Source organism: Apodemus sylvaticus, chromosome 3 (genome assembly GCF_947179515.1).
Source record: "Apodemus sylvaticus chromosome 3, mApoSyl1.1, whole genome shotgun sequence".
NCBI classification, from domain to species: Eukaryota; Metazoa; Chordata; class Mammalia; order Rodentia; family Muridae; genus Apodemus; species Apodemus sylvaticus.
This window is the reverse complement of record NC_067474.1, coordinates 15,295,635-15,319,075: the sequence shown is the minus strand read 5'-3', so window position 1 is coordinate 15,319,075 and position 23,441 is coordinate 15,295,635.

The following is a 23,441-nucleotide window of genomic DNA, read 5'->3' as shown; positions in this document are numbered from 1 at the left end:
ACCATGCCATAGTTTTCCTTGAGACACATTTGAACACATGACATTGTTCTGCTTAATATTAGAGGTGCTGAGGAGAACTCTGTCCAACTCAGGTCAGGGAACACATTAAATGCCAGAAAGGTAAGTTGACTTTTGTTGTCTAGGTGTGGTTTTTAAAGGTACAGGAAAAAGAGCCACGCCCACCACACATGCAGAGCCAAGGATTAATGCTCTACTTATCTTGAAGAAAGAAACCACTGAGGCATAATGACAGTTAGTGGCAAGGTACTGAGCAGAAGATCCTGTTCTCAACCTGAAGGACCTTCCAGTCTGTGTTGTTGCCTTTCCTGTTCTTTGAGACAGATGAGGTGATAAACAAAAACTTATAACTATTTAGAAAAATGCAAAAGTTGAGTGTAGGTTGCAGCACTGTCCTCTTGCTTATTCCTATGGCTGTTTGACTTTCTGAGTTTCCTGGGTGGGTATTCCACATAGATCCCACTAAGCATCTCTCTTCTGAGACACAGTTATTGTCTCAGCCATGTAGACCTGCAGCCAAGGTCATTAACTGCACATCCATCTGCTGTGGCAGCACAGCACTAGCTCACAATGATGCCTGTGACCATTTGCCAAGTTTACAGCACCAGGAACAAACAAAGGTGAAACAAAGCATTTTCCATAGAGCATGAATATCAATCCATCTATTTCCCAGCTAAAAAGTAATAATATAAAATATTCTTCACCTCAGAATTTTGCTTTTCAATTATAAATACATGTCAATTAATATTGGCCAGTCAATGACCTTTAGCAAAGGGCGAACTTTTTCTGCTTGAAATATAGAGTTTATGTAGCTATTGCTGAGGACTGAATTCTTTGAAACATTGCTATTTCCTTGTACAAAAGCAGCAATATTGCCCTGCAATAAAGAGCCATGCCTCCCTTTGACTCTCCTGTGGCAGATCACCTTCAGTGGACTTCATGAAAACTCTGTGGATGTGGATGGTTTCTTTTTCTGTATCAGTTTTTCTTGTTCTATCTTTGCTTACAAATGCAAGATCCCGACACATTTTCAGTATGGTTATACTTTTGTCTTGCCCATGGCCTTGAATCCACATAGAGTGTTCTTTTCTTAAATAGCCTTAAGAACAATGGAGTATGCTCATATTTATGCTCTTTTTTGTTGTTTAAGATTGGCATTTCTAAAAGATTTATTCTCTCTCTCTCTCTCTCTCTCTCTCTCTCTCTCTCTCTCTCTCTCTCTCTCTCTCTGTGTGTGTGTGTGTGTGTGTGTGTGTGTGTGTGTGTGTGTAGTATCTCTTAAGGCTAGAAATGTCAACTCCCTGGAGCTGGAATTTCAGGTGGTTTTTGGTGACCAGATGGAAGCTAGACACTGAACTTGGGTCATCTTCAAGAGTAGTAAGAGTACTATGTGATATCCATGACTTAGACTTCTCTCAAGCCTCAATAGCAACAATTTTTAAAGTTTAGTTTGACCAGCGAATAAACAGATGGCAAGTCTACTTTTTCCCCAAGTGAGAATCATGTCTTCAGACTCCACAAGGCACTATCCTGCTGGATGCTACTTTATAGCCATGAGTTTGGGTCTGAGCTATAGTTAATAGATTTAACAACATATCAGAAAGCACTATCAAACTTAAGTATAAAGGGGTCTCTGCATACTCATGTTTTCAAATCAGAACATGTCAAACAAATCAGAATTTATGGAGGTGGAAAAATTCTATTGTTATTGTCTAAAAATTGTGGAGATCACATTATTTTGATACTAATATAGATGAGTGGTACTGCTCCAAATTCCTGTGTCTCGAAGTCCTGACCTTTGGCATTTTAAAGTATGTGATATTACTCTGTTGGAGCATAATTTCAAGTATGGTTGGTTACAGAGAAACCATACTGGAATAGTTTCATGGGCTCCTAATCACATATGAGTACTGTTCTTATGAAAGGGGGCAATGTGGGCTAAAAGGACAGACTGTCCAGACTGGAGTATTGCTGCTACAAGCCTGGACACTGACAACTGAGCATGTCTTCCTGTGGTGTCCTTGAGGGAGGCTGAACTTGGACTTCTGGCTTCCAAAACTGTGAGACAACACACTCTTTTGTTTTAAGCCACTTTGTGGTATTTTCATATGGAAGCCCCGGAAATTCATATAAAAGCCAGATACAAAAACAGAAAACTAAGTCAAATAATTTGTTTAGGAAGAAAAGACCTTCAGGCTTCCAGGCCAGCAGAGAGAATGGAAACAGGCAACCTCAGGAGGTTGGAGGTGGGGGGGCCCTCAGGACTCAAAAGGAGCAACCTTAGATGAAATGCCCTACAGTGGGGAGAGGGAAATTGTAGAGTCCACCTCCAGTAAAACGAGAGGGCATCAAGTGGACAGATGGGGTTGCCATCCCACAGTCAAAAACTCTGACCCAGAATAGTTCCTGTCTGAAAAACTGCAAGGAGAAAAATGCAGAAGAGCCTGAGGGAAAGAAGGTCCAGTGACCAGACCAAATTTAGATCTAGCTCAAGGGGAGGCTCCAAGGTCTGACACTATTACTGATACTGTTATGCGATTACAGAATATGACTGTCCTCTGAGAGTCCCAACACCCAGCCAATGAACAAAAGTCAGGGACCCCTGTCATTGAATTAGGGAAATGCAAGGAAGAGGATGACCACATAGGAAGACTAGCAGCCTCAACTAACCTGGGTGCCTGAGATTTATCAGACACTGAACCACCAACCACGCAGCATACACCAGCTGATATGAATCCCCCAACACATATACAGCAGAGAACTGCCTGGACTAGCATCAGTCAGAGAAGATGCGCCTAACCATTGAGAGACTTGAAGCTCCAAGGAGTGGGAAGGTCTGGTGGGTTGGTAGGGGGAGATGGGGACATTCCTTTGGAGACAGAGGAGGTGGTATGGGATAGGGAACAGTCAGAGAATGGACTGGGAGGAGAGGGACGATGACTGGACTGTTAAAAAAGATTAAATAATGAAGAAGAGGAGGAGGAGGAAGAGGAAGAGGAAGGAGGAGGAGGAGGAGGGGAGGAGGAGGAGGAGGAGGAGGAGGAGGAGGAGGAGGAGGAGAAGGAGAAGAAGAAGAAGAAGAAGAAGAAGAAGAAGAAGAAGAAGAAGAAGAAGAAGAAGAAGAAGAAGAAGAAGAAGAAGAAGAAGAAGAAGAAGAAGAAGAAGAAACCTAAAACATTCAAGCTGTGATGTGAAATGGTATTTTTAAAATTTTAATTAAAGACTTTCAAAAGTAGGTAGATTATGGATTTCTCTAGTATACACTCCATATGACTTTTTAAAAAAGCTAAACTTATTTTATTTTAAAAGCCCAATAAATTGAATGAAGGAATTTATCATTTTCTTTCTTCTTTCTTCTCCTAAAGAGAAAATAATACATGTTTCTTTTTCTTCTTCTTCTTCTTCTTCTTCTTCTTCTTCTTCTTCTTCTTCTTCTTCTTCTTCTTCTTCTTCTTCTTCTTCTTCTTCTTGTCTTTCTGATGAACAGTTGAGAAATGGAGTCAGGAAGGAGTGTTAGGGAGCACTGCAGAGGGGAGGGAAGGGGGTGCCTACCTTGCAGATGCTGAAGCTGTTTGCCATACTGAGAAAACTGAATGAGGATCTAAATTCCAGCTCCTGGGACTTCATCTGTCTTCCCTAACTCTAAGATCTGACCTTCAGCACCACTTTCTTGCCTAACAGCTTACTAAAAAAATATAAGATAAAGGACATGGAATGCTCTGTGAAATACATGGAGCTATATGTTGTCAGCCCTCTCAATTATTATTCAACTATTTAGTAGATATTATCACACTATCTTTTTAGCAGAAGTTGTCCAACAATAGAAAACAGTAAATTTATAACTGTGAAATGCTCTCAAGAAACATTTGAAAGTATTAAAACAAGATTAGTTGTGCTTTACATTGATTTTCACAGTAATGGCAAAGTAAAATGAAATGTTTGAATTTACTAACATAAGCTTGCAACCATAAATTGTGTGAACATAATCAAAGCCAAAAACAAATCACCAAAACCATTTTAAATTGGGAGAGATGATACAGTTGGGATACTGTTCTACTGATGTCTGTTTCAGAATTTATTTTTAGAAAGGCATTCTAAAATGGTAAGCTACCCTAAAAAAATTGCTACTTGGCTGTAGGTAGAATATGGCCTTAGAAAACAGCCCTTACTTGGTACCCACTTTGCCACTGATTGGCGATGTGACCATGATGGCAACATTTCAAGCTTTACAGTCATGGTTTCTTGTTTTATCATCACTTTTAAAGAAAAGTTCTTCTCTCAGGAGGAGGCAGATTTTCAAGGACAGTTTTGAAAGTTTTAAATTCCAATCACATTTTCCATTGTAAGCAAAGGAGGGAATAAAGTGTGCACTGCAGCAAAATTGAACTTGTTCTAGCAGAATACAAGGACTAGGAAATTGGAAGTAGAGATACTTGTGAAGACCATCTGTGAGGGAATATGCCATTATTTTCAAATAATATAGTAGGAAGATTCAAATATCTTCCTCCTTTTTACTTTGAAATCTATCATTTAAAAACATCCAAACTGTTGGCAGAGGTACGACTGAAAATTCATTCCCTAAAGCTGCAGACAGTTTATCAACCTGATGAAAATTTGGGCTTCTATATATAGTTTCGTAGGAGGGATAATAATAGCAGGTGCTTTAAGATGAGAGCTTTATTTGGGAATTTGGTAGCTAGAAAGCTTGACTGTAAAAGGAATTATTTTTGTATAATGAATTGTCACATGTGTATATGTATATGTATGCATATGTGTATGTATGTGTATGTGTATGTATATGATATATATATATATATGTGTGTGTGTGTGTGTGTGTGTGTGTGTGTGTGTGTGTATGTTATATAACCCAAATCTTCTAACTGATGAATAATGAGGTTCCTCAGAGAGTCAGGTTTTGGTATGCAATTCCTCACAGACAGTAAGTATACTAATGAATTGATGGCTATTTCAGTAAACTACACAAATACCTACTTAGCTACTTTATGACCACTGTTAAATAATTTTTAAGTGCCTATGTCTAGCTTGCTTAGAAGTAATTAGAAGAACACTGCAAAAGGAAACTTGGAAAGTAGATAAATGTAGTTCACAGGCATACCTCAGGGACTGTCCATTCATTACCTCTCTCTAACATTCCTGTTGTTTCTGGGCCTCCAACTCTGGATGCAATACATCAGTCCCAATTTCTCATCTGTCCCCACTTCTAAACTTCCATTGAGTCAATATCATTTACTACTTTGAAAGTCCTTTAATTAATAAATGTTTTTGGAGACCTTGTACAAAATTACCTATTTGCATAGAGAAATTCTAAGATAGAATATAGTTTATGACAGATCTAAAGGAGAAAGGAGGGCTCAAGACTGTGTTTGAGATAAGGCAGTCAAGTCTAGCCATATGGCTCCTCCTGCATTTCAAATTGAAGGATTTTAGGGAAGCTGGTTTTCAGACAACATGCCTCCTAGAGTATCCTAGTTAAACCAGACACCTTTTCACTGCCAAGTCTATCTTTAGGTTCATAAGGTTTAAACTGAACACCAAATTCAGGACAAAGTGTGGTCCCCTGCCCTCCACAGTCACAGCTACAATCTGTCCTGCAAGGTTGTCTGACGAGTTGTAAACCTTTCTCCTGGAGATAAGTTCCTCCAGTGGCAGCTCCCCAGTCTTCAGACTTTTCTTAGGATCTAGTCTTTTAATCTTTTGTGAGTCAAAGAGAGCAACAAAATCGCTTCCCTTGTATATTTTCATTTGCAAGACTTTTTTATTTGGTTTTTAATTTCTGTAGTTCTTGGTAAGGTTTGGACATTAGCCCCAAGTCTGAAGAATAACTGTAAACCTTTACTGCATTCCATGGGTTATATTTTTTGCTCTGCTGATAGTTTACAATGATTTTGGTTTGGGTTTTGTTTTGCTGTGCAGGTTTTTAACTTCATAGAGTTACCTCTGTTGATTCTTGGGGTTGTTTCCTGCTGAATGTTGCCATTGAGAGTATGCTTTGGGCCATCTGACTTTCCAGGTCTTCTCAAGCTGTAGCATTTCTGTGACTCTCTCCATGTGGGTCTCCTTCTCACTCCAATAGGAAAAAGGATGTTTCATGCTCTACCACCTAAATGTTCCTATTTGTGCCTTTTTGATGCCCAAATACAAACTTCATATATGAAAAAAGCAAACAAACAAACAAACACCCTATTGTTCTCTCTGTTTCTTTCTAGGCACATTCTGCTAAATAACTTAAGCATTATAATCTAATGGCTGAACTGAACTTTTATGGTCCTCATGCTTCTCAGCAGAATAATGGGAACAGGGTCTTTTCTTTCTTATTCCGGCCAGGGTTTAAACAAGGATAAGCTCTCAATAAATATTTGATGAAAGAATACAAAAATAAAGCTAATCAACACTTAAGCTATGTTTTGAATTTGTTATATAAAACTAGAGTGAGGAAATATACAATGCTCAGGATGTATGTGAAAGACAGTACATAGCAGTGACATATGAGCCACACAGACAGCTCCACCTACACCAGCTGGGAAATGCCAATCTACATCATGGGAATTACTGGATTACATGCTATGAATTTTTGTGCATTCTCTCATTTAATAAATGCAGTGAAATTATTCCTCCAAGTATAGAGATAGACAGATAGATACAAGCATATCATTTTGCTCCAAAGGCCAGATTTGCTGATCACAACTGAGATTAGCCAACTTTTCATTCCATGTTATGTACATGTATTTAAAAAAGGAAAATAAAGAGCCCATAATGAATCAATGAACAGACAACAATACTAAGTGATGAAATCATCTATGGACAGGAAAAGAAGAATCTATATTTTGGTTTGGTTTTGTTTTTTGTTACATTATCTAGGCTAGCCTTGAACTCACTATAGAGCTAATTATCCTTCCTCCACAGTTCCCAAGCACTTGGACTCAAGGTTTGTGTCACTACATGTGGTAGTATCATATTAAGAGCATTTCAGCCCTTTTCTTAAAAATCAAATATGTTTCTTTAGGAGGTTGTAGCTTGGATAAAAATGCCCAAGGTGGAGACACCACAAGATGATCTACTACATTACTTTTTCTTTGTGTTCTAGGCATACATGTACCTGCTCTCTAGCCATTTTGGTTTTTTTTTTTTCAGGTATCAGAGTCACAGAGAATAAATCCATAATAACACATTTGGGTTTGGTTTCTATAACTTATGAATTAAACTGTTCATTTTGCAACAACCTGCTCTGCTCCACAAGAGTTATTTGAGCAAATAAAATTTATTTAATAAGTCATGTATATTAATTTAAAATGCTAATGGCCAAGAAGACAAGGATTCCTTCAGCATCAATTTGAGGTAAAAGTTAGCTTGCAGAGCAAAGGTAAAGAACACCTTATTTAAAATCTCTACAGCTGAAGTACAGTCTATTCTGTGGTAACAAGGTTATCCTCATGTTTAATACAACTGAACTTAGATACCTTACCCCACACTCATCATTTTCATATAATGATCTTATCAAACACCAAAACAAATACTATTATTATTAGTGCTTTTAATTAAACTTTTCAATAAATTAGTGAGACTTACATTTCAAAATTGCCATGTTTGCTATTAGTTTTTGGCTATTTTCACAAATACAGCAATGGGAAATTACCTTGCAACACCTCTGGGAATTTAGATTAAAGTTATTAGTGTCCCTAGAATGCTATGTTGCACAGGATACAGGACATCACAAACAAATATTCAGGGCTTACATAATGAACCTCTGTGGAGACTTAATTTACTAAGAAATGACTCTTCTGTTGAGGAGGCACAGTGACAAATATACAAGAGTGAATATCCAACTGGCTTTTGGGTCATCTATTTTCCATTGGGCTTAATTGTATTAATCTTTCTTATAGGAGTGAATTCTGTCCTCGCCTTCCACACACATTTTTAAGAGAGTAAGTGTGCATGCCTGCAAAGGACAGACACTTCAGAGCCCCTGAAGTTGGAGTTATAAGTGCTTGTGATTCACTCTGCCTGGGGCTTGAAAACAAACTCTGGTCAACTAGAAGAACAGTATAATCCTTTAACTGATAAACCATCTCTGTAGCTCCAAATGCGTTTCCTAAAACCTGCAAAAGAGACAATAAAGCAAGAGGTGTTTTTAAAAGCCAGAAAACTTTTGGATCCCAGAAAATTAACTGGAAAGAGAAGAGGAGGATCCTGACATATGGGGAAAGACACAACAGCATGACTGTATGGTAGATCATGGAGTAAACTACAAATTTCCACACTACTATACTAAGACAACAATCTAAAATACCTTGTTTATAAAGGTTGGAAGTGTTCTGCACGTGTTTCAGCTTTGAGAAACAGAAAGATAGGGCTGTGTGAAGATTCATACCGCTGAAGCGTATGTGGAAAAGTGATCTACCTATCTGGACTGACGTGAAAGGCTGAGAAAAGTATTTAGAGCACTGGGCTGCTGGGATGGTTGCATTGGTAGAGGGCTTGCTGTATAAGCCTGGTGACTTAAGTGTGATGCCTTCAAACCCAGGTTCCCCCTCTCTCTGCAGCAATGTATGTGTGAACACATGCAGATAGTCCAAATGTACATAGAGAATATCTTTAAATTACAAATAGCCAATATGTTGTATCTACAATCCATGGAGGAAGACACAAAAAAAACTCAGAGAGAGCATGAACATTCTGGTATGGCATCTGATTTATACACTCGTAAGCATTCTACAAGCTTGCTATCCCACGTCTCAAGGAGGCAGAGTTAGGCTGACCTGCATCTGAGATCAATCTGGTCTATAAAGAAAACTCTGGCCACCCAGAGTTACATAGTGAATCTTTTCTGTGATGATGATAATGATGATGATAATTTTTTTCCTAAAACATAAAAAGTACAGGATGTAAAATGTTAGCACAGAAATGGCAAACTATAAAAAAATGATGAAATGAGTGCCAGGTAGGTATGCTGTGTGATGCTGTTCATGAGGATATATAAACAAATGTTTTCTGACTCCAGATAAGGAACTGACAACAGACCAAAGTAATGATAGCAGAATGACATAGAGAAGGGTGAGCCATTTAAGCTTACCAGCGTGGATGACAGCTTATAAAATCTGGAAATCTGTAGAGCATTAGACAGGTAGCGGGCACTCCACAGACTGGAGAGTGGCCTTTGCAGGCAGCTCGGTAAGCCCAACATCATTCAGGCAGCTCAGCTTGTCAGTGCTTTTTTTCAGCATTTGGCCAATATCTACTTTCTGCAGGAGCTCGGATTATCTGAGAGCATTTCTCAGTAGTCCACTCGTGCAGTTTAGACTTGCCTGGGGAAGCAGGGACTTGGTAAATCTGGTCCATTTCAGGGACTTCATGAAGCTATTGAGTTATTTATTTCTCGAATTTAGCAAGCTTCCTGGAAGAAAGGATCATTTCACCTACCCTTAGAATACCATGCTTTGCCCCATTTTAAGTAAAATGGTGTGGGAAGACTCAGCCTACTATGGGTGGCATTGTTCCCTAGGCTAGACATTGTGAACTGTGTAAGAGTGTAGAAATTGAGCTGCCACTGGCAAGCAAGTGGCTTATGTGTAATCACTATGCCCTTGAGTGGGATGTGATGTGACCATCTGTTTCAAGTTTCTGGCATTCTGATTGCCTCATAGCAATCTATAACTTGGAACTATAGACTAAAATAAGCCCTTTTTCATGTAAATTGCTTTTGGTGGGGCATTTTATCTCAGTAACAGACATAAGAGTGGAACACAATCTTCATAAAGTTGCTAGTGCCATTCATGAGGGTTCCATTTGTAGGATTTACTAACTTCTAAAAGCTCCCTCTCTTAACAATGCTACACTGAGTATTAAAATTTTAATGTGAACGTTAGAGAAAGCACAAACATTGAGACCATATCACAATGAATTGTTGGGAATGTTTCATAGTTGGTAATAAATTCCTTAATTGTATAAAATGAGAAAACATTGAAAACCATCTCATTAAAATTATCATCAATAAAAACATTACTATCATTTAATATAGTTAACTCATGTTATTTAAAATAACTGATAATGCAATTTGAAATATAGAGATTATTTGAAAATCTTTTACAAATCTCAATAGAATTAGTAAGAACAATCATGTGATTATAAACTAATACCTCACAGATTCTATAAAGGAAATACAATATTCAAAAATATTGAGAAATCAGAATCAAATATGAAGGATACATAAGAAAAACTCTAAATATGACCAACAGATAGAAATGGAGTTATGTCAGCTGTATTTCTGAGAAAGACCATGAACTCCAAAAGCTGATAAGTACACGTTTCCTCATAATCTAGAAACATGCAATGAAGTCTGACCACTAATCCCTACCCTCGTAGATTCTAGCTGCTTGCCTCTCCTCCTCTGCACATGGCTTCTTTTTAGAGTCACGGCAAGGAGTCTCTGACACCAAGACACCCCTGATAGAGCTTGATGCTAATTCCCCCCCCCCAAAGCTCCCAAATGCAAAATCATGGTGTTGACTGCATGATTGCACTAAATCTACCTGAAATTCAAAAGGCCAGAAGGGAAGAGAGAGGGCTGTGGGGCTCTGCTCAGAAGTATGAGACATCAGGGACAGGGAGAAAGACACCTGCCTTTCAGGATCGGGGTAGGCTCACCCCAGCCCGCTGGCTCATCACACAGCTGCATCTGTGCCTAAGTTCTGACAACTCAGATCTCCTAACCTGAGTGGTGCTAGCCACCAAAGATGTCTCAGACTGAACACACACTCTTCAATGAGAAATACTTTCCTAAGTATAACCAAAATCTCAGAAACCATGAAACAAAGTGTTAAATAATTTGACCAACTAAACAACAGATGGGTGGGATTGAAAACATAGCAAGAGAGCTGAGATGACAGCGGGACAGCTGGGCAGGTGCTCGTGTTATGTCATGACACCCCGTGTTCCATCCACGTGATGGAAAAAATTTAAGAACAGTCAAGAAATCTAAAACTGATAGAATGTGAAACATGAAAAATATGATAAGCTTATATTTGAGACAGAGGACTTCATTTTGAAATATCTCTACATAATGATTCTAAAAATTAACAAGCACCTATAACCCAACAAAAAACACACTTCTGGGCAGTCCCAGACAGAAAGCTCAGAATGCCTCTTTAGTATATGACAAGATGTTTATTTAGTATTGTTGATTATAAGAAAAGTGTACTTGGAACCCGTGTATTTCTAAGAGTGAAAACTGAAAATGTTAACTGTTGGTTAAATATGGTGAGAGCAGAGTACTCCTTTTGTTCCTGGCAGAGCCTGTCCTACATTGGGACAGCCTGCTTGGGTAGTGAGGAGCACGACATCTGGGTGCCTTGACTGAACAGGTGTGAGAACAATGCAGAACAGTCCACTAGCTTTTAGTAGCCTTGACTTTTGTTACGAGGCTATGTCATGGCCACATTCTTCAGAGAACTGGCATCTGTAATTCAGCCAGGCACCGTTGTGAGGTTCCAAAAACCCAAAACCCAAAACCCAAAAAAAAAAAAAAAAAAATGCTTCAGGTTCCAAAACAAAAAATAATCCCATCCTGAGCTAATAATAAATCAGGATCTTGTTTTAGTTTGTGGAGCTTTGCAATATCCTCCTTCAACGTTTCTCTGCAGCTTCTACCCTAAAGAATATAAATTATCAACCCAAGGATACATGAGAAATACTCAGATAAGATGTAGTCCAAGGATTTTAGGGTATTTTCAAATGTATATTCCACAAATCTGTGGTTCTGAGCACTTACAAGGAGCTCAGTTCTGCAACTCTGCACCCACCTTAAATGTTATAGTAAATCCTTGGCTTTCTTACAACTCTCCCAACCAGCTATAAATCAGGGCCTCTTATCAACCACCCTTGGGTTCAATAATTTTTTTAAAAGTACTCACAGAATAGTCAAGAAAACCATTTAATTGTTCTTATTGGTTTATGATAAGACCAAAGGGAGAGAGGCATAGGCAGAGATAAGAATGTGCCTTCCAGATATATTTCAGGCACATCACTGTGTAATCAACCAACAAGGTCTCTGAATATGCTTATTTGGCATATTTATTACCATTCCATTATGCAGATATAATTGATTAACTCATTGGTTGATGATGATCAACACTACCTGTCTAGTCCCAAAAGAGGTTGTGAGACGGAACAAAAATCCTAGCCCTGTGTTTTGTTTTGCTGTATTTTAAGTCACTGACAAGAGTTCATGTAGAAGACCCTGTAAAAGGAACGGTGTAATGGAATATCACTAGGTTTTATATTCACCAGCCTCACGAGATCAGTGTTTGTCTGTTGTAATTACTTACTTCTAGAAAAAAGCACATTTTAAAAAAGCAAATTCAAAAAACTCTTTGCATAAAATAATTCCCTTTCTACTTCACCACTTTTTAATGTATCAAGGAGTTATACTTGCTCTGAGTATTGAGAATAGAGGCTCCAAATCTACTGACTAGAAAACCATAGAAAAACATAGAAAAACACATCCTAAAAATGGGTAAAAAAACAGTATTCAGCAAAACCAGAACGGGGAAGTGGGAAGGGGTGGGTGGGAGGACAGGGGAAGAGAAGGGGGCTTGCGGGACTTTCGGGGAGTGGGGGGGCTAGAAAAGGGGAAATCATTTGAAATGTAAATAAATTATATCGAATAATAAAAAAAAAATTTAAAAAATGGGTAAAAAATGGGATGGGATGGTAAGAGAGTACATATGCCAGGCTTTATGAGTTTTCCTGAAAAATAGTGGAAAAGCTTGAAATTGTTTTCTCCTCTGCTACTAATGACTAGTGTGCTAGCTGGTTTTATATCAGGCTGACACAAACTATAATCATTTGTAAAATAAAACCTCAGCTGAGAAGATTCTGCAACCAGTCTGTCCTGTGAACAAGCCTGTGAACTTTAATAGATGCTGGTTTATAGAAGAGATTTTTGGTTCATAGTAAAACTGAGCTGAACACATAGAGTTCTCTATATTCTTTGCTTTAAGTGTGCATAATATTCTAACTTTCCAAAGCTGTTGCAAAGTAGTCCATTTGCTAAGACTGGTATAGACCCAGTGAAATACTCCTGTCACTTGCTAAAACTGAGGTTAGGTTTGTTCCCAGAGTTCATGTGTGGGAAACTTGCCCTTCAGAATGGCAGTACCTCAGTACTAGGACCTTTTAGGCCATTATTGAAATAAATGATTCTTACAAGAGTTTAATGGTGGTTTTCTGGAAGAAGGATATCTTGCAAAATTGAAATGTTCTCAAGGGATAAAAAGGATAGACTGGTGCATCTTCACTTTCTGGTTTCCTTCCTCATCATGTGCACTCTCTCTTTGGTGCTGTCTTTCCATGGTGTCATCCACCATATTGTGACATAGCCAAGAAGGCCTCACAATTCATGGATGAATGGCACCAACAAATCTTGGGGTTTAGTTTCCAAAATCATATTCTAAATAATCTATGTGTTTATAAAATAAATAGCTTCAGAAATAACTTACAGCAATGATAATGGACCAACACCTGATCATAAATCCAAACTTAAGACATGGGATCACTATTGCCATTGTGCTTCCTTGGGTTTAGATAAATGTAAAATTATATGTGTCCATTATACTGGGTACCTGAAAATTTCTCTATGCTTTGCCTCTTCACACTCTACTCACAAAACCTGGAAAACACTGCCCTATCACTTTATCAATAATTTCACTTTTTCCAGAATCTATTGAATTTAGAATGATGTATTCAAAACATTTCAGATGTTAATGTATTTGGAATATCTAATTTTCAGATTAGGGGTGATCAACATATAGTGATAGTATATGAAGTATGCTTATAATGAAGTTTATTTCCAAATATATCTCAAATTAATCTCTGAGTCCCCAGACAACACCATTTAAAACAACAAATTCTTACAGAACACACCCTGTATTTACACTGCAGAAGATATAATGGGCAAGAAAAGAGCCCATAAGATCTTCTCCTTATCACACATAAAGTTTCTTAATGTCACAAAGCTGCTGGAGCAGAACAAAACTGGCAGAGGGACATCATAAAGCAGTGTTACAAACTATAAAAATAGATAACCATGTGTATTGGGCAACTGTATATGACTTAAGCATTGTAAATACACAAATTAATTCTAAGTCATCTGAAATATTGAAAATGAATGGTCAAATTTTAAAATTATTAGAAAAAATATAGAAATTAGAAAAAATATAGAATTTCAATATAAAGATTGAAAGGGGTTTCCTTAGTAAGAAGAAGCCAGGAAGCAAAGGAAGAAGATAGATTTCATTAGATCATTAAGGCTTTAAAATTTTGGGCTATAGAAATGGCTCAGCAATTAAGAACACTTACTGTTGTTACAGAATCTCCAGATTTGGCACCCATCACCCACCAACTCCCATCAACCATCTCAATTCTGTTAATCAAAGATTTAGGACCCTCTTCTGGTCTCTGGGCACCAGTCATGCTTGTGATGCAAAATTATACATTTATGCAAGATACTTATACACATAAAATAATAATAAATAAATCTTAAAATTTAAACTCTGTCCAATAGTGAACTCTGTCTAAGTTAGGATTGGTATTGCTGCGATAAAACACCATGACCAAAGTCAGGTCAGCAAGTCAGGAAGGAAAGGGGTCATATGGCTTGTGCTTCCGCATGATTGTTTGTCACTGAAGGTCAAGATAGGAACAGAAACCTGGAGGCAGGAGCCAATGCAGAGACTGTGGAGTGGTGTCTATTGCTGGATTTGCCCCAAGCTTGCACATTCTACATCTTAACACACCTGAGGATGACCAGCCCAAGGGTATCCTTATACACAAGGAGCTGGGTTCTCCCTGAACAGTGGTATGCACTCACTAATAAGTGGATATTAACCTAGAAAACTGGAATACCCAAAACATAATCCACACATCAAATGAGGTACAAGAAGAACGGAGGAGTGGCCCCTTGTTCTGGAAAGACTCAGTGAAGCAGTATAGAGCAAAATCAGAACAGGGAAGTGGGAAGGGTTGGGTGGGAAAACAGGGGGAGGGAAGGGGACTGATGGGACTTTCGGGGAGTGGGGGTCCAGATAAGGGGAAATCATTTGAAATGTAAATAAATATATCAATAAATTAAAAAAAAGAACATGCCCTACAGGCTTGCCATCAAACAAAGGTTTTCTTCTCTCAAATGACTCTATGCAAAATTACAAAACTAGCCAGGATAGGCTCCTATAATGGAAATGAAAACATGAGTCTGCACTAAGAATATTTTAACAAGCATAATAGTAAAATGACATACAATTACAAAACATCAGGAAATCAATACAAATAAACTAAGAAAATGACCAGAAGAAATGTAAATAACACGTGACAACATGTTCAATATAACTAGTTATGGAGAAAATTAAAATTTAAAACTGAATAAAAATATCAATTTACTTATACTGAAAAAATCAAAATCAACAAATAACAAATATGAAGAATGTATAAAGGGACAGGAACTTTAAACACTTAAGGAGGGTATAAATTCTCAGATATAAAATATTACAAAGATTAAAAGTAAATCAGAAAGCAGTATGCCCAGACTCCCAGGGATTTAGATGGGCCAACCTAAAGAAACCTATCTAATTTTAAATACTTTTGCTTAGTTTTCCTTCTGGTCACGTATGCTTTTTGTAGGGCAATGGTAGAAATAATAAACAATTCTGATCAAGAAGCAAACACACATAAGAATTCTTTTTTTAATTTCTTTTCTTTTTTGTTATTGGTTATTTTATTTATTTACATCTCAAATGTTATGACCCTCCCTGGTTTCCCCTCTACAAGCCCTCTATCCAATCCTCCATGCCCCTGCTTCTATGAGGTTGTTCCCCCACGCACCTACCTACTCCTACCTCACCTCCCTAGCATTCCTCTATGCTGGGGCATCGAGCCTTCACAGGACCAAAGACTTCCCCTCCCATTGATGCCAGATAAGGTAATCCTCTGCTACATATGTAGCAGGAGCCATGAGTCCATCCATGTATACTCTGGGGTTGGTGATTTAGTTCTTGAGAGCTCTGGGGAGGGGGGGTGGTTGGTTGATATTGTTGTTCTTCCTATGAGGTTGCAAACCCCTTCGGCTCTTCAGTCCTTCCCCTAACTCTTAGATGTTCAGTCAGATGGCTGACTGCAAGCATCCACGTCTGTCTGTATTGGTCAGGCTCTGGCAGAGCCTCTCAGGAAACAGCTTTATCAGGCTACTGTCAGCAAGCATTTTTTGGTCAAATCAGCATCCCTGGTCAAAAAGCATGGACATCAATTGTTATAGCTCAGATTGCCTATGTGACTTGCATTCTTTAAGATCAATAATAACATATCATTTTGTTTAATGGTATAAAGAATGATGAAAATAATTTTAAAAACAAGTGTGTTGGGGTTGGTCTGGTGCTATGTATTCAAATACTAAATTGTGTACCCCTAGATCTGGTTGTCCCAAGAGCAAATTCTCTTGTACACTAGCTTTTGCTTGTGCAAACCTCACTCCCCAAGTTAATTGGTCAATAAATGACTAAAACCTGTGACTGGGCAGTAGAGATTGGCAGAACTTCCTGGGAGGGAGAAAGGGACTCTGAGAAGAAAGAGGAAAGCTTTCTGCCAGGAGACATCAGAGGAAAAGCACATGACTCTGGAGCTGGAATGTACAGCTAACCCCATGGCTCGATGGGTCTAGGTGATGGGTTAGCTTAGATGAGGCAGTTGAGAGTCTACCCAGCCAATGCCTTAACTTCGAAATATTAAAATTTTCTGTTTCGAATATTAAAAGTTTCCAGGCAATTATTTGGGAAACTAGTCAGTTAAGGGATAACTGCCAACATATTAATTTCCAGCATTAATTAATGTATAGAGAATATTAATAATACTTTATACAAGTGAGCCATGAAAATATCAGTTATTATACAACAAATGTAATCAGAAATAAGATTCTTTCTAAAACTATATTGTGCTATTTACAGTATGTCATGAAAAAATAATAATGAGTTTTTGTGTACTGTTTCTATTTTTAAATAAGTTACCTAGTAGGATGCTAGAAGACTGTTTTCACTAGGTATTCATTCACTATGCAGGTAAGCTATAGTGAATTTTCATGAAGTCTGGAAGCCAGACTTTTTTGCAGAAAAGTATCAAAAATACTCTAATGAAGTTGGTATAATCATAGGAGTTCTGCACAGAACATTTTCCAGGAACTCCTAAAAGGCCTCATAATTTTACAGTGAAGAACAGCCAACTTTTACAGAATAAAAAAAAATGAAAGTCCATTTCCAGCTGTATCTAAAATGTGAAAGCCTGGGAAATGCATCTGTCCTCCAATGACTCGGGAAGGAAAGCCAAGGGTAAATCCCTGAAGTACTTCCACAGTGTCGCAAGCCACAAAATTAGTTGTGAGTTTTGAAGAGCCCAATTATCTCACTCTGTATGACCTTCAGGGTTGGGGTCTGGCACTATTTTGAGAAAGGATTCATTATATGATATCAATCTAGGCTGGAGAGACTTTGGGTTGGGAACCACACCAAGACAAGGAGACTGTATTTAATTAGTCAGACTCCTACCATGAGAGACAGCTCTAGGAGACAGTTGTGGAGATCAAGAGGCTAGATATCAACAAGCTAAAAAATACATGCAGCAGATGGCTTAGCTCAGGATGTGAAGTCTTTAGGGAAAAGTAAGTTTTCTTGAATGTCAGGAGCAAATCTCATTAAATAAGAATAACTCTAGAGTTTGATGGCCCTAAACTTAAGCTCAGTAGGTGGAGCCATGCATGTGCTCTTCTCTGCTGTAGACACTACCTTCCCCCAGTCTGAGCCTCAATGCTCTATTTGACATCATGACTGAATTCTTCCAGTGGGGTGGTTAGTATTTAGTAGAACTTTGAAGAAGTCAGGGCTGTTGCTTCTACAGATACGTTGTTCTCACCTTCTCATATGGGAACTGAACAGTGTGATCACAACATAGCCTCACAGTTTTATTGTGGCTTGCAGTTACAGAGTGTTAGAACTCATGTCTTCTAAGTAGAGAATCATGGTACTAGGTATATAGGCATGGTGATGGAGTGATAGCCAAGTGATTACATATCAGTCTGCTAATACCAGGCAGAGAAGCCAACCTGTAATGGCATTTGCTTTTGAAATCTCAAAGCCTACGGACACACTTGCTCCAACATGGCTATGCCTTCTAACCTTTTCAAACAGTTCTAAATAGTAGGGACCAAGTATTCAAATATATGAGATATGGGGCCACTCTTCTTCAAACTACCACATATCCCTGAGCCCTTAAAACATTCAGCCTGTGAACTTATGCTATAATGGTACTGTTCAGTTCATCTGTATCATGCCCAAAATATATATCCCTCCTTTTCTAGAATTTCTGGTGCCTGGAATGAATGTTCAACTGATGTTTAGAACCTTAGTTCTAACTTAGTTCATTTGCAGTAGTTATTATTCTACTGCAAATTATTCTAGCTCTTAGGCTTACTGATAGATAGTGATGCTAATTCAAAGTGATTTGGATTCTTATATCCAGAGAAGTTGAGGCTGCTAATTACTACAAAGCTGTACTCTCTGCCCAGTGAAACCCTATTTGACTCTGAAGAATTTATGTCTGTTGTAGAGGAAATGAAGTTGCCTCTCTCAATCTGGACAAATTTCCCTCTGGTCCCATCTTCAGCCATTTCATTTTTGGCTAAAGGAAATGATTGAATTAGGAAGAGCTCTGGTTCTATGTGTACTTTCGGCTTTCATTATTTATGGGAATAAAAAAGGCATGGAGCCAAAAAGTAGCCATCTTGGCTACAAAGAAAGTAAAAACATAATGGAGAGACTTCAGACTTTGACTTTGCCATAAAATGCAAGTTAAGACTTTTGTTATGGATGTGCATCAAAAGATAAATGGTAAGTGAGCTCTCACTGACAAGCTCAGACAGTTCTGCTAACACCCACTCACAGTTCACTGCTACAGTGCCTGGCAGCCCTCCCCATTCTCTATCAAGGAAGACTAACCACCCACCCTTTCCAGTACCAGTTCTTAGTTTATGGCAACCATTGCTAAGGGCATTTTAGAAAAAAAATCATGTTTAATTTATTCATTGATAATCTAATACATGTACATAATATATTTTGATCATATCTAACCCTTTTTGCCAGCTCACATGCCTTTCCACTCCCTCTGAAACTTTTCTTCCCAACAAGTCCTCCTCCTAGTTTCATGTATTTTTATGATATGCCAAGTTTAGTTAACATTCCCTGAATGAGCAAGAGTGTAAGGTTGTTTACTGGAGTATGGGAAAGCTACCCGTGGCTACACTATTACTGAAGAAAAATGACTCCATTTTACCAGAAACTAATAGCTCCTCAGCCTTTCTGTAACCATGATGGAATGTTTAGTCTTGAACACGTCATATATTCTAGTAACTGTGCTGTTATAAATTATTGAATACAATGACTATGTTATGTCCAGATGACCTTTTTCCCTTACTGCTTTTAATATTCTTTCTTTGTTTAGTGAATTTGGTGTTTTGATTATTATGTGCCAGGAGGATGTCCAGTCTGTTTGGAGTTCTGAAGGCTTCTTGTATGTTCCTGGGCATCTCTTTCTCTAGGTTAAGGAAGTTTTATTCTACAATTTTGTTGAAGATATTTACTGGGCCTTTAAGATGTAAATCCTCACTCTTGTCTATACCTATAATCCTTAGATTTGGTCTTCTCATTGTGTCCTGGAGTTCATGGATGTTTTGGATTACCACCTTTATGCTTTTTGCATTTTCTTTGACTGTTGAGTCAATGTTTTCTATGGTATCTTGAGCATTTGAGGTTCTTTCTTCTATCTCTTGTATTCTGTTGTTGATGATTGCATCTATTACTCCTGAATTCTTTCCAAGGTTTTCTATCTCCAGAGATGTCTCCCTTTGTGATTTCTTTATTGTTTCTACTTCCACTTTTAGATCCTGGATGGTTTTGTTCAGTTCCTTCACTTGATTGTTCGTGTTATCTTATAATTCTTTAAGGGATTTTTATGTTTCATCTTTAAGGGCTTTTACCTGTTGACCGATGTTCTCCTGCATTTCTTTAAGGGAGTTATTTAAGTCTTTCTTGAAGCCCACTATCAGCATCATGAGATATGATTTTAAATCCAACTCTTGATTTTCCAGTGTGTTGGGGTATCTGGGACTTGTTGTGGTGGGAGAACTGGGTTCTGATGTTGCCATGTGGCCTTGGTTTCTGTTGGTAGGGTTCTTGTGCTTGCCTTCACCATCCAGTGCTAGTTGGTATTGTTGTCTCTGGCTGGCGTTTATTCCTCCTGTGGGCCTGTAAGCCTGTGTCCTTACTGCTTTGAGCTCAAAAGTGAAAGCATGGGAGATCTCTTTCTCCTGGTGGGCTATTCACAGAAGACTGTGGAGTTTCCTGGCTCCCTGATGCAAATGGCAGTGGGAAGACTTCTGTCCCAGGTGCTCCACTGATCTTATGCCCTGTGTGCTCCTAAATGGTCCCCTCCAGAGAGAAGGTGGATATGTCACCTCTGTGCTCAGAAGTGAAGGCACTGCTGGGAGATGGTGGACTATGCACAGAAGGCTGTGGAGTCTCCCAGCTCTCTGGTGCAAATGGCAGCAGAAAAACTTCTGTCCCAACTGCTCCACTGATCACAGAAGCAACTATTACATTCTTTCTGCCCTTCCTTCCATAGTTTTCCCTGAATGTTGTGCCAAATAATAAAAATGTACCATTTGTAAATGAGTCACTTATTGCCAACACTGACCAGTTATGAGTCTCCGAATTACCTACTGTCTACTGCAAAAAATAAATGCATAAACACATAAATATGTAATAAGCAATCTGCTAATTAAGACTTCATTAGTATGTGGGTACAAGCATAAATAGGTAGAAAACATTTTGATAACATGTCCCTTTGGCTAACAGCAGTAGGTTCCTAGAATAGTTTATGACCTCCCAGGCTGTTTTAGTTAGGGTTTCTGTTGCTGTGAAGAAACACCATGACCAAAAGTAAGTTGGCGAGAAAAGCGTTTAGTTGGCTTATACTTCTGTATTGCTGTTTGTTATTGAAGGAAATCAGGACTGTAATACAACATGCAAAATCCGGGAGAAAAGAACCCATGAAGAAGCTATAGAGGGATGCTGCTTACTGGCTTGTTTACCCTGGCTTGTTCAGCCTGCTTCCCTGTAAAATCCAAGGCCACCACCTCAAGGATGGCAGCATCCATAATGGGCTGCACATCCCCACTGATCATTAATTGATAAAAATTCATGGAGGCCTTTCCTCAACTAAGGCTCCTTCTTCCTTAATGACTCAGGCTTGTGTCAAGTTGACACAAAATTAGCCAGTGCACCAAACCATAGGATTTTGACTAGATTTCAATGTCAGGCATGGATTTCTTCCTGTGAAGCAGGCTTCAAGTCAAATTCAGCCAGAAAAGTTTTGATTACTCCTATAACAGTAATAGCACTATTGCAAGAATAGGTATGTCTTGCCTGGTAGGTCAGAATTATAGAATGTATGCTTTTCTGCTGAGTATCATGGTTTTTTATAGCAGCATTATTTACCTATGCAGGGTACTTCCACCAAGTGCTTTTTTAAGCCTAATTTGGACTTACTCTGTTTATAACAAACTTGCTGGTTTTTGATTGGCTTCATCATTGACAACAACATTACCCCTATCTTATTAACTTCAAGTTTATACATTTAGGTCCTGTGTATTTATTCTCATTCCCATTGCTACATTAGCTCAGATTTTTTTTCAAGCAGAGTCAAAGAAGAAAATATGTGTTTCTATGTTATCTGTGTATGATAGGACTGAGCATGAAGGATAGGCAGGAAAGGAAGTAAGCTTGCCTGGGGCTAGGCATGCCTGACTGCATAAATTAATTCCAGCTACTTATATCTACAAAATACAGGGGGAGAGGATGATTTCTTCAAAATCTTCTGCTTCCCAAGTCAGAGGTTTACTGTAAGAATTCTTGATCTATCTGGCATGTGAGAACTAATCAGAGTCAGAGAAAGATTCTAAGTGAGAAGGAAGGGAGGTGCAGAGAAGCCAGGAGTCAATACCACGTGACCAGTCACTGAGGCTGAGGCAAAGGTGGTTGAGGTCTCTTTCTATTTATTCTGTTTTCCTGGGCAGGGATGACGTGTAAATGTACATAGAAGCAACAAAATAGGAAGAAAGACAACTTGACAACCAAGCACATTTTATAAAAGACAGCTTCAGGGAAAACTGAACTCAACCCTATCTTCCAGGCCATTCGCTCCTCCTAACCCTCTCTTTCTGCCTATGATTATTAAGAATAAAATTAGTCTTTGTGGTTTATATGTCTGAATACAAAGAAAAATTAAATTGCAACAATATAGTAATATTTTTTGGAATGATCTCTCATAACAGAAATCAAGGTCACATCAGAAAGCTAAAGTTTTTGTATAAAAACTTTTCAATGTATTACTAAGACTCTAAATATTACCAGAGTAAGCAATGTAATTATCAAGATCATTCTTGTTATTGTCACCATCATCTTCATCATCATCATCTTATTCGTCATCATCATCACTGTTGTAACAACATAATCATCATTGTTACTTATAAAGGTCTAGCTGTGGAAATAAAGAATAGTCAACATCGCAATTTTTTTTCCAGCATGAGAATAAGGGAACAAGTGAGTGAACATTTCTTGAAAACATAACAGAATAATTTTCATTGTATTGAGGAACATGAATGGAGATGTCAATTTTGAGACAGATACTTAGGTAATGTTTATCTGCCTCTAATGATTCTGCAGCTGCTATCATTCTAGATGTGCCCAGGGAAGGTCACCTCTTAAAAATCTTGCTGTCTGGTTTGGAGAACCTGAGAAGCAAGAATAGCTTTGCTCTTTTTGGAGCTCCCTCCCTCAGTTTTATTCTGTCATGTCTCTGGGTATCAAACTTCTCTAAATTTACCATCCCTGTGAGATTAACACTTAGTAGAAAAAACTTTAAAATATATACAAGAAAAATAAATAGATTTCTGTACTGTAAACACACAATTTAAGTCCATACATCCCTGGCTATTGGTATAGCATAGAAGAAGATAAACACAAAGAATTTATTTTCCCCTCCGAGTGTAAGGCTTGCTGTTGAAGACTTTACATATAAGCTGCATCCTGATCTTTATAGAAAACAAAAACAAAGTTAAAGAACTTCTGGGGTAATCAGTATCCCCGAGCTCAAGCAGTACTACAGAGCAATTGTGTTAAAAACTGCATGGTATTGGTACAGTGACAGGCAAGTAGAACAATGGAATAGAATTGAAGATCCGGAAATGAACCCACAGAATTATGGTCACTTGATCTTTGATAAAGGAGCTACAACTATCCAGTGGAAAAAAGATACCC